The sequence below is a fragment of the Marmota flaviventris genome, chromosome X (assembly GCF_047511675.1).
Source record: "Marmota flaviventris isolate mMarFla1 chromosome X, mMarFla1.hap1, whole genome shotgun sequence".
Classification (NCBI taxonomy): Eukaryota; Metazoa; Chordata; class Mammalia; order Rodentia; family Sciuridae; genus Marmota; species Marmota flaviventris.
The window spans coordinates 33,692,676-33,705,811 of NC_092518.1; the positions used below are offsets into that span (position 1 = coordinate 33,692,676).

General features: G+C 41.5%; 1 non-coding gene across 1 annotated transcript; it reads right to left on the reverse strand.

Annotated features, from left to right (window-relative positions):
- Positions 1-12,033: 12,033 nt before the first annotated feature.
- On the reverse strand, positions 12,034-12,140 carry LOC114086193 (U6 spliceosomal RNA). Its single transcript, XR_003581603.1, has one exon. It is a non-coding gene; the product is annotated as a U6 spliceosomal RNA (small nuclear RNA).
- Between the last annotated feature and the right edge of the window lie 996 nt (positions 12,141-13,136).

The following is a 13,136-nucleotide window of genomic DNA, read 5'->3' on the forward strand; positions in this document are numbered from 1 at the left end:
AGAACCAAGATTTTACACATGAGAGAAGAGAGATACACAAAATCGAAGAAATTAAGTGGAAGCCCTTTAATCTTTAGATTGGAAGTAGCAGTATTTATTCATAATTTATTTTTCTTTTTCTAAAAAAAATGGCTGTCTTAGTTGTATGCGTTGAAAAAAAACCTATAAGAAATTATAACATAATAGCAACAAATACATGGCATCCAGCTTATGGTATTTAAATATGATTTCAAACAAATATGTAGAACTCCTTAGGGAAATGGTTAATTCCAGTTCTGAGGCTGGAAATCTGAAAGGAATATTGGATTTTTCTAGAAATTAAGGACTTCAAGGGTCATATTAAAGAACTAAGGAGGAGCTGGGGGTATAGTTGAGTAGTAGAGCACTTGCTTAGCCTGGCCCTGGGATTAATCCCCACCCCAACAACAACAACAAAAGACTAAAGAACCAACTTTTTTTCTTTTTTTGGTACTGGGGATTGAACCCAGGGGCACTTAACTATTGAGCCTCATCCTCAGCCCATTTTTATATTTTATTTAGAGACAGGGTCTCACTGAGTTGCTTAGGGCCTCACTAAGTTGCTGAGGCTGGCTTTGAACTTGTGATCCTCCTGTCTCGGCCTCCTGAGTCACCACACCTGGCAAGAAGCAATTTTCTAAGTGGCTCTTACTGACTTAAGACAGGACAATTTGAGCATCAAAAAACGTAATGAAGGCTGGGGTTGTGGCTCAGTGGTACAGCGCTTGCCTTGCATATGTGAAGTGCTGGATTTGATCCTCAGCACCATGTATAAATAAATAAAATGAAGGTCCATCAACAACTAAAATTATATATATAAAACTATAATGACTGCAAGTACTATATACATTTGTACATCAGATATTTTTAAAGCTGCATGAGTTCAAAATGATACTAAATGTAAATAAAACCTCACTGGTCATTTTTTGGAAGCTGCTATTGGTGAATAAAGAAAAATAATCCATCATTATTTTGCCTTTCCTGTGCAAACTGTATTTTAGAGCATCTAGAATTGATGGGCAAGTTCTTTACTATAAAAGGATTCAAACTCGGGAAGAACGAAAGAATTAGAAAGTCACCAGTTCATGAAGAAATAGTCTGGGTTACGGGTAAGCTTTATATTTTGATCTAAGTGATAGTTACATGGTTGTATAATATGCAAATATTCCTTAAGCTTTTTACTTGGCATTTGTGCATCTTATTGTAGATAAAATATACCTTTATAATTGATCTCAATTTAAAATTTATACTATTTATTTATTTATTGAGGTACTGAGGGTGGAACCCAGGATCTCCCACATGCTGGGGAATTACTCTACCACTGAGCTACACCCCCAACCTTATTCCTCAATTTACAAAACTAACCATTGTACATTCCAGTGAGGTATAATGGTGCCTTCCAGTAAGGAATTACACAGCACCCTATGAAATATCCTTGCCCAGAAGTTGAACCTGAAGCCAGGTGCAGTGGCATATGCCTATAATCCCAGCAGCTCGGGAGGCTGAGGCAGGAGGATCGTGAGTTCAAAGCCAGCCTCAGCAAAAGTAAGGCGCTAAGCCACTTGGTGAGACCCTGTCTCTAAATAAAATACTGAATAGGGTTGGGGCTGGGGCTCAGTGGTTGAGTGCCCTTGGGTTCAATCCCTGGTACCAAAAAAAAAAAGAAGTTGAACCTGAATCTAATCCAGCCTCCAATGTAGCTACCAGCTTACAGGAAAGAAAGAGGTCAGAGGAACATGTTAAATGATACCAACAGGATACAACCAGATGAATTTAGAATAGGGGACATTCTATAGGATAAATGACCTGATTTCTTTAGTAAATCAATGACATTCAAGAAAAGAGGAAGGAGAAGGAAGTTGTCATGGTCTGATTTGTGGTGCTACCACAAAATATGATAGACTGGGTAATTTATAATGAGTGGAAATTTCTTTCTCATAGTTCTGGAGACTGGGATGTCCAAGTTCAAGACACAAACACAAGGAATCCATTCTGGAGATAATGAGCCTATTCTCGTGATAATGACAAGGTGTGGTTGCACATGCTTATAGTCCTGGCCATGGGATTGGGGGTCATTTGAGCTCTTGAGTTCTTTATGTGCTTGTTTTTTGTTACTGGGGATGGAATCCAGAGGTGTTTTACCACTGAGCTCCATCCCCAGGCCTTTTGATTCTGTAAATTTTGAGACAAGTTCTCACTAAATTGTTGAGGCTGGCCTTAAACTTGTGATCCTCCTGCCTCAGCTTCTGGTTTGAGCTCAAGAGTTCAAGACCAACCTGGGCACCACAGTGAGACTCTGTCTTAAAAAGATAACCATATTAAGCAAAACAATACACAAACATAGTTTGGGTTCTAATTCTAATACACCAGCTGTAAAAAGCCATTTACCAGACAATCAGGAAAATTTGAACACAGACTGGGAATTAGTTGATATTAGTCTTAATTTTCTGGGTATGGTCATGGTATTGTGTTTTTATACGTAAGTAATTATAAGTGAAATCATGTGATTTGCTTTAAAGGGGATGAAGCAAGAAAGGCAAAGTAGTAATAATTGTTGAAGTTGAGTGGTGGATATGACTCACTAAATTATTTTCTTCATTTTTGGGTATGCTATTAAGTTATTAGGTTATTGAGGTTCAATCCATCCTTCCACTTTGGTGGGGGTGGAGGTTGGGGATGAATCTAGGGCCTTGAGCATGGTAGGTAAGTGCTCTACCTCTGAACTGCATCCCCAGCGCTATGCATTACTTTTTTTTTTTTTTTTAAGAGATTCCTTTATTTTTTTAACATGGGCCTCTATTTTGTCTATTTATTTATACGCAGTGCTGAGAATCGAACCCAGTGCTTCACATGTGCCAGGCAACCGCTCTGCCCTGAGCCACAACCCGAGCTCCAATGAGGTTTGTTTTGTTTTTTTGTGATGCTGGGGATTGAACTCAGGGTCTTGTGCATGCGAGGCAAGCACTCTACCAACTGAACTATATCCCCAGCCCTTTTTTTTTTTGGTACTGGGGATTGAACTCAGGGGCACTGAACCACTGAGCCCCATCCCCAGCCCTATTTTGTATTTTATTTAGAGACAGGGTCTCACTGAGTTGCTTAGGGCCTTGCCATTGCTGAGGCTGGCTTTGAGCTCGCGATCCTCCTGCCTCAGCCTCCTGAGCCACTGGGTTTACCCTATGCTTTACTTTGTGATTCTGGGGAAGGCATTTCTGCTTTGCCAGTGGCTCCCTGCTAGGCTCCCACTCTAGGGAGCACTAGAGGGAGATTGCAGGGCTAGAGGGGGAGGAAGGAGCTTAAACCCCTTCCTGATTGTCTTCCTTCCTGTTGACTTCCTGTTCCTCTCAGCTTCCTCCAGGAACATTTTCTATCCTGCCCCAGCAGGCCTTCCCTGGGTCTCCAGCTGAATCCAGTCTGCAAGTTATCTAGCGTTCCTGGAACCAGCCTCAGGGGACTCCCTTGAGAAAGAGCAGCATGAGGTGAGCAGTAGCCCTCCCCAGGGCCCACTCTCAGCCCCCTGGGGCCCCTCCTCCAAGCTTCTACATTGTAATACTTCCATCTTCTTTGCTTTGGTCCCCCACTTCTGGGGTGGCAGTTGCTTCTTGTAGTTCCTAACTCCATGATACCTTCGAGTTTTCTTCTTGCCATTTGAGTTACTTACTTAAAATAATAAGCCTGTCTCCTGCTTAAGCCTCTGACTGATACATACACAGATTGCCATCAGTCATTGGTGTGGACTGTTTTCAGGGGGCATTAATCCCCCTGAGATTGAACGTCTGGTCTGTCACATGCGTGGCAATGGCAACTGTAACAGCAAAGTGGGTTCCAGTGGCAAGAGAAAGCCCTCAGGCAAAGTAATGCAGGAGCTCGCAATTGGAAGTTGGGCCAGTGGGTGCTAAATTGATTAGGGAGTGGGACAATGCCAAATGGCCTTTATGAAATATTTCTGGGGGCTGGGGATGTGGCTCAAGCGGTAGCGCGCTTGCCTGGCATGCGTGCGGCCCGGGGTTCGATCCTCAGCACCACATACAAACAATGATGTTGTGTCTGCCAATAACTAAAAAATAAATATTAAAAAATTCTCTCTCTCTCTCTCTTTCTCTCTCTCTCTCTCTCTTTTAAAAAAAAATATTTCTGATTATACGAGCATTCATTATCTGTGCGCCTGTGTGTGTGTAGCTGGGGATTAAACCCAGGGGCACTTTACCACTGAGCTACATCCCCAGCTGTTTTAATTTTTATTTTGAGACTATGTCTCACTAAGTTGCTGAGGCTAGCCTTGATCTTGTGAACATCCTGCCTCAGTCTCCTGAGTTCCTGGAATGACAGGCATGTCCCACTTCATTTTTTTTATATTTATTTTTTAGTTTTTGGTGGACACAACATCTTTGTTTGTATGTGGTGCTGAGGATTGAACCCGGGCCGCACGCATGCCAGGCGAGCACGCTACCGCTTGAGCCACATCCCCAGCCCCCCCCACTTCATTATTTTCAAAAGACACTTTGTGATTAAAGATGAGGCCGAAGTCCTCTCCATCGCCATTGGCAATACTGTTTCCCTTCTTCTCATTCCTTCTCAGACGCAATCTATTATCAATTTTCCTTTACATGTGCTTTTATACATATAAATGCTCATTGAAATCTATAATGTCTTATTTTGTAGGTTTTTGGATTTCCTGGCATATGTATTTTGTTGTTGTTGTTGTTGTTTGCAATTTGCTTTATTCACTAAATAATTTGTCTTGGACGTCATACCATATTATGATTCGGAGATGATTCTTTTTTTTTTTGTACTGAGGATTGAACAACTGAGGGGTACTTGTGCACTGAGCCCCATCCCCAGCCCTATTTTGTATTTTATTTAGAGAAAGGGTCTCACTGAGTTGCTTAGCACCTCGCAATCACTGAGGCTGGCTTTGAACTTTCGATCCTCCTGTCTCAGCCTCCTGAGCTGCGGGGATTACAGGCGTGCACCATTGCACCCTGCTGATTCTTTTTAACTTCCGCATAATATTTCCTAGTATGCATATGCCATGTTTTCCTCACTGAAACCCTGTATTCACTATGACCAAAGGTCTATGATTAATATCTGTGTCCCTGTGTCTATGTACTTGTTTAGGAGTATTTCTCTAGGGTAGATATAGAGTAGTAAAATTTATAGGTCAGAGAAGAATGTATATTTTAAAATTTACATTGGATGTGAAATGAGTGTCCTGAAGCACAGTTACAATTTCCAAGTGTGCTGGGAGGGCCCGCGTGCCCTTATTTCTATGGTTGCTTTAGCCTACATTTTCCAAGTGGCACTTCTCTAGGGTCCTTTAGCAGCAGATCACACAGGGGAAGAGCTGTTCGTCTCCATCACTCCCTAGACCCCCAAGTACCTTCTGTATCCTGTTTGGGGGGGGGAGGGGGCACCAGGGCAGGGCCAGTATAATCCCTCAGGAGAAACCAGCGCCAGAATGGAGCCATCATAGTGACAGCTGAGAGTAGAGTCTCTGAGAGACTGTTGGAGTGCACTTTTTTTTTCTGAGTATGTGTGACAACCCCTAGCAACTCCTGGAAATAATTAGTGCCCTTTGTGAGGATCAGAGGTTCTTGCATGACCAGATGGCAGGCAATTAGGTTATTCTTAGTGTTTTGTTTAATGCTATCTATAGTGGACCTGGGTTCCTGTGGAGTGGCAGCTGCAGAATTAAGCTAGACAGTCTCCTCCCGTTATACCTGGGGCTGGGACCCATGGGGTACCTTAATATGTGAATTTCTGGAAAAAAAATTTTTTTTTTCCCCTGGCAGAGGAAGGCAGCAAAGGAGCTGAGATGTTACTGTGTTTCTGGGGTTAAGAAGTGCCAAGTTAGAAAAGACTCAGTGAGGGGGGAAAGTAGGAAATGAGATCAGAGGGATAATGATTGGGATCAGCTTTCCCAGGTCACTTCCTGCCCAAGGGTTGTTTTAAACTTTTTTTTTTTTAAGACCAGGCTCTTTGGTGATTTAATTCCCTTAAAAACCATGGAAGGGTGCCCGGCATGATGGCTCATGCCTGTAATCTCAGTGATTCAGGAGGGTGAGGGAGGAGGATCACAAGTTCTAGGCCAGCCTGGGCAACTTAGCAAGGTTCTAAGCAACTTAGTAAGACTCAGTCTTAAAATAAAAACTCAAAAAGGCTGGGGATGTGGCTTAGTGGTTAAGTGCCCCTGGGTTCAATTGTTGGTACCAAAACAAAACAAAATATATAAGGCCTCAGATCTGTTTGTTTCTAGACTGTTCCATGTGCTGTAACCATCCCCAAAGGCTTTTCTACACATGGTTTTAATGTGTATTTTATGTACTTATATGCTTCCTTGTTCCTGTGCTGCTCTCCCCTTCAAGTTAAAAGTGGCTACTTTGATGCTGTCTCAAATAATAGGTTTAGTTAGATGAGAAGGACACCACCTCTCCTGATCTCATGATTTGCTTCAGAGCAGTTTCCCTCTGCTAACAGAGGGGTCTTCCTGGACCTGTATGCTGCGTGGTCAAGCAGCAGCTGACACTACTGCAGCTCCCAAGTGACTTGCCATACTCATATGGGTTTGGCTGGTGACACGTAATGGGCCCAAATAGATTTAAATGGCATATTGCTTACAGAGACAACATAGGAAAGATCAGCCTGGTGTCAGCTCCCCATGTCCCTAGCCCCACAGGATGACACCAAACCAGAAGAGCCAGATGACAAACCACCCAAGTGATAGATGGGTCATTTTGCTGTAGAGCAGCCAGTTTTAAACCGCTGTTAGCAGTTGCAGAGTGCATGGAAGGCTGCCACGGAGCCCCAGCTGGGAAGTGGACAGGGTAGAGAGGACTTCCCTCTGTGAATCCAGGGAGATGGATGAGAAATGGCCTCACGGCAGTCTCCCACAAGATAGGGAAAAGAAACTGCCTTGCAGCAGCTCCTGGCTTTATCTCTCCTTGTTCCAGGAGCAATCACAGGGCATTCTGCCAAGACCAGTCAGACTGCAGCCAAGCCTTGTTCTTGTGGCCTATGCGAAGATGTGCAAGGTCATCAGCACGTCACCATGGAACTATTCCCCTAACATTTGGTTATACAAAGCCTTTTTCAGTTATTATTTGGGATGTAGAAACGGCTTTTTTTTTTTTTTTTTTTTTTCCGTTACTGGAGATTGAACCCAGGGGCACTTAACCACTGAGGCACATCCCCAGCCCTTTTTATATTTCATTTAGAAACAGGGTCTTTCTGAGTTGCTTAGGGCCTTGCCATATTGCTGAGGCTGGCTTTGAACTTGTGATCCTCCTGTCTCAGCCTCCCGAGCTGCTGGGATTACAGGTGCTATGCTCAGCAACACTCAGCTTTTTTAACCCTGTATCTTCAAATCTCCCCAGTCTGATTTCCTTTTATTTTTACTCTTGCACCAACCAGTTCTTGCCTGAGCTTGTCTCTCTCTGGTAATTCCTTGCTAAACACAGTGAGTAGCCATCAATATACACCTGGCATTTACTTTCCACCCTCTTTTCCTGAAGTTATAGGCTCAGGAGGCACTTGATCTGGCTTCCAATTTATCACAGGTGACATTTTAATCAAGAATTTTGCTGCTTTTTAACATGGCTCTCCATCTTTCTATCCTTCAGTATCAGTTTTCCTCACTACCCACTGGCTCAAATACAACAGAATTTTTGTTATTGCTCATCTTACAGTACTGGGTGGGTGAACGGGTCAATATGCCAGCCCTCCTCCAGGTGGTCATTCAGAAACCCAGGGTAACAGAGGCTCTGCTATCTTCAACCCATGCTGACCCAGGTCATCACTGGGTATAAGGTGCAGAGCCATCTCCATTGCAACAAACTAAAAGGGGAGAAAAGCAGATAAGAGTATGCTTGGGAGTTTTATAGAAGCCAGCTGAAAGTAGCACATGAAATTTGTTTTCATGGGGCTGGGAATGTGGCTCAGTGGCAGAGAGCTTTCCTTGCATGTGTGAGGCACTGGGTTCGATCTTTGGTACCACGTGAAAATAAATGAATGAAGTAGAGGTATTGTGTTCATCTACAACTAAAAAATTATTTAAAATAGATAAGAAATCTGTTTTCATATTCCATTGCTCATATATTATATGGCTACACCTAATTGCAAAGGAGGCTGGGAAATGGGTGCCCAGGAGAAAGAGGAAAGCATGGATCAGGTGAGCTACTAGCAATGTCTGCCACAGGTATTATGGAATAGTATATTGGCTGTGAGGATGGTAATACCTGAATTATGGATTTATATTAAAGGTACAGGCAATTAGAATTTATTGACTCCAAGAGTTTTGGCTTGAATAATGAATAATAATACACCAAGATGGTAGACTCTCAACAATTCTGTTTTAGTTATGTAGTTGTTGAGGTACTTGTGAACATGCATATAGAGATATTAAATAAACAGTTGAATATGCAGGTCTACTGTTGAAAGGGAGTGGTCAGGACTGAAAATGTAAATTTGGTGGCCTTGTATATTCAATAATATGGAATTTTTTTCATTCTACGAAGTACATTTTCTCACATCTTGAACAACATTCAATAGACTCTTAAATTATTATGATTGACAGTGTTTACTTTCTTTATGAGTAGCATCTAAAATAATGATGTAGCACTGGTGTAGCACCGTGGTGCATGACTGTAATCTCAGGGACTTGGGAGGTTCAGGCAGGAGGATGATGGGTTCAAAGCCAGCCTCAAGAACTTAGCAAGGCTCTAAGCAACTTAGCAAGACCCGATCTCAAAATCAAAAATCAAAAATGCTGGGGATGTGGTTCAGTGGTTAAGCACCCCTGGGTTCAATCCCTGGTATCGAAAATAAATAAGGGCTGCTGGGTCTGTAGCTCAGTGGCAGAGTGCTTGCCTAGCACATGTGAGGCTCTGGGTTCAATCCTTAGCACCACATAAAAATAAACAAAATAACGGCATTCTGTTCATTTACAGCTACAAAAAAATTTAAAAATAACAATGATGATTTATCTTACAATGGAGGGCACCTCAGATTCAATGAAACATAATAGTAGTAAAAAATGAAGGTAATATTGAGCACCTGATATTGTGCATCAGACACTGGACTAAGCCCTTCTGTGATTATCTTTTTTTTTTTTTTTAATTTTTTATTGTTGGTTGTTCAAAACATTACATAGTTCTTGATATATCATATTTCACACTTTGATTCAAGTGGGTTATGAGCTCCCATTTTTACCCCATATACAGATTGCAGAATCACATCAGTTACACATCCATTGATTTACATATTGCCATACTAGTGTCTGTTGTGTTCTGCTGCCTTTCCTATCCTCTACTATCCCCCCTCCCCTCCCCTCCCCTCTTCTCTCTCTGCCCCCTCTACTGACATTCATTTGTCCCCCTTGTATTATTTTTCCCTTTCCCCTCACTTCCTCTTGTATGTACTTTTGTATAACTCTGAGGGTCTCCTTCCATTTCTATGCAATTTCCCTTCTCTCTCCCTTTCCCTCCCACCTCTCATCCCTGTTAAATGTTAATCTTCTTCTCATGCTCTTCGTCCCTACTCTGTTCCCAGTTACTCTCCTTATATCAAAGAAAACATTTGGCATTTGTTTTTTAGGGATTGGCTAGCTTCACTTAGCATAATCTGCTCTAATGCCATCCATTTCCCTGTAAATTCTATGATTTTGTCATTTTTTAATGCAGAGTAATACTCCATTGTGTATAAATGCCACATTTTTTTTTATCCATTCATCTATTGAAGGGCATCTAGGTTGGTTCCACAGTCTTGCTATTGTGAATTGTGCTGCTATGAACATCGATGTAGCAGTGTCCCTGTAGCATGCTCTTTTTAGGTCTTTAGGGAATAGACCCAGAAGGGGAATAGCTGGGTCAAATGGTGGCTCCATTCCCAGCTTTCCAAGAAATCTCCATACTGCTTTCCAAATTGGCTGCACCAATCTGCAGTCCCACCAGCAATGTACAAGTGTACCCTTTTCCCCACATCCTCGCCAGCACTTGTTGTTGTTTGACTTCATAATGGCTGCCAATCTAACTGGAGTGAGATGGTATCTTAGGGTGGTTTTGATTTGCATTTCTCTGACTGCTAGAGATGGTGAGCATTTTTTCATGTACTTGTTGATTGATTGTATGTCCTCCTCTGAGAAGTGTCTGTTCAGGTCCTTGGCCCATTTGTTGATTGGGTTGTTTGTTCTCTTATTGTCTAATTTTTTGAGTTCTTTGTATACTCTGGATATTAGGGCTCTATCTGAAGTGTGAGGAGTAAAGATTTGTTCCCAGGATGTAGGCTCTCCATTTACCTCTCTTATTGTTTCTTTTGCTGAGAAAAAACTTTTTAGTTTGAGTAAGTCCCATTTGTTGATTCTAGTTATTAACTTTTGTGCTATGGGTGTCCTATTGAGGAATTTGGAGCCCGACCCCACAGTATGTAGATCGTAGCCAACTTTTTCTTCTATCAGACGGCGTGTCTCTGATTTGATATCAAGCTCCTTGATCCATTTTGAATTAACTTTTGTGCATGGCGAGAGAAAGGGATTCAGTTTCATTTTGTTGCATATGGATTTCCAGTTTTCCCAGCACCATTTGTTGAAGATGCTATCCTTCCTCCATTGCATGCTTTTAGCCCCTTTATCAAATATAAGATAGTTGTAGTTTTGTGGATTGGTTTCTGTGTCCTCTATTCTGTACCATTGGTCCACCCGCCTGTTTTGGTACCAGTACCATGCTGTTTTTGTTACTATTGCTCTGTAGTATAGTTTGAAGTCTGGTATCGCTATACCGCCTGATTCACACTTCCTGCTTAGCATTGTTTTTGCTATTCTGGGTCGTTTATTTTTCCATATGAATTTCATGATTGCTTTCTCTATTTCTACAAGAAATGCCGTTGGGATTTTGATTGGCATTGCATTAAACCTATAGAGAACTTTCGGTAATATCGTCATTTTGATGATGTTAGTTCTGCCTATCCATGAACAGGGTATATTTTTCCATCTTCTAAGATCTTCTTCTATTTCTCTCTTTAGGGTTCTGTAGTTTTCATTGTATAAGTCTTTCACCTCTTTTGTTAGGTTGATTCCCAAGTATTTTATTTTTTTTTGAAGATATTGTGAATGGAGTGGTTGTCCTCATTTCCATTTCAGAGGATTTGTCACTGATATACAGGAATGCCTTTGATTTATGCGTGTTGATTTTATATCCTGCCACTTTGCTGAATTCATTTATTACCTCTAATAGTTTCTTTGTAGACCCTTTTGGGTCTGCTAGGTATAGAATCATGTCATCTGCAAATAGTGATAATTTAAGTTCTTCTTTTCCTATTTTGATGCCTTTAATTTCTTTCGTCTGTCTAATTGCTCTGGCCAGTGTTTTGAGAACTATGTTGAACAGAAGTGGTGAGAGAGGGCATCCCTGTCTTGTTCCAGATTTTAGAGGGAATGCCTTCAATTTTTCTCCATTCAGAATGATGCTAGCCTGAGGCTTAGCATAGATTGCTTTTACAATATTGAGGTATGTTCCTGTTATCCCTAGTTTTTCTAGAGTTTTGAACATAAAGGGATGCTGTACTTTGTCGAATGCTTTTTCCACATCTATCGAGATGATCATATGGTTCTTATTTTTAAGTCTATTGATGTGAATAACATTTATTGATTTCCGTATATTGAACCAGCCTTGCATCCCAGGGATGAATCCTACTTGATCATGGTGCACAATTTTTTTGATATGTTTTTGTATCCGATTCGCCAGAATTTTATTGAGGATTTTTGCATCTAGGTTCATTAGAGATATTGGTCTGTAGTTTTCTTTCTTTGAAGTGTCTTTGTCTGGTTTAGGTATCAGGGTGATGTTGGCCTCGTAGAATGAATTTGGAAGTTCTCCCTCTTTTTCTATTTCCTGAAGTAGCTTGAAAAGTATTGGTATTAGTTCCTCTTTAAAGGTTTTGTAAAACTCTGCTGTATACCCATCCGGTCCTGGGCTTTTCTTAGTTGGTAGTCTTTTGATGGTTTCTTCTATTTCCTCAATTGATAAAAATATGGAACGCTTCATGAATTTGCATGTCATCCTTGCGCAGGGGCCATGCTAATCTTCTCTGTATCATTCCAATTTTAGTATATGTGCTGCCGAAGCGAGCACTGTGATTATCTTTTTTTAAAAAATATTTATTCTTAAGTTTTAGGTGGACACAATATCTTTATTTTACATTTATGTGGTGCTGAGGATCCAACCCAGTGCCTTGTGCATGCCAGGCAAGCACTCTACCTCTGAGCTGCAACCCCAGACCCCCTGTGATTATCTCTCTATGTAGCTAAGGTGTAGAAAGACAAAGAATATAGGCACAGGGCTTGGCTGCTTAGATCTGAATTCTGACTCCTGGCTTACCAATCACATAAATCTGGCCAAACCTTAATTTGTCTGTGTCATAGTTTCTTTATCCCAAATGGGATGATAGCTGAACGTAACTTATAGGTTTATTATGAGGATTAAAGGAATCAATACACGTGAAGTGCTTAGAACAGGGTTTAGTACATAAGTGCTGAAATGACTTGATGCCATTAGTATTAAAATATGTGAAAAATGTGTGTATACATACAAAAATTTGTGGAGCTACACTTTTTATTTTTTTGGTACTCAGGATTGAACCCAGGAGCTCTTTACCACTGAGTTACATCCCCAGCCCTTTTTTGTTTTGAGACAGGGTCTTACTAAGTTGCTTAAGCCCTTGCTAAATTGTTGAGCCTGGCTTTGAACTTGCCATCCTCCTGCCTCAGCCTCCCAAGTTGCTGGAATTATAGGCATGTACCACCATGCCCGGCAGGAGTTGTAATTTTAGTGCATTTTACCTATTTTGTGGTTTGAATATGAGTTGTCCCCCAAAAGCTCCTGTTAATACAGGCATATTCAGAGGTGAAATGACTAATTTCTGAGAGCTCTAACCAAGTCAATCCATTCTACTCTGAATGGACTGACTAGGTGGAAACTGTAGGCAGGTAGGGCTTGGCTAGAGGAGGTAGGGCACTGGGGACGTGCCCTGGAAGGGAGCATCTTTCCTGCAAACCGCCCCCCCTCTGTTTCTTTGCTTCCTGACCCTGTCGTGGGTAGCTTTCCTCTGCTGGGCCCTTCTGCCTCACC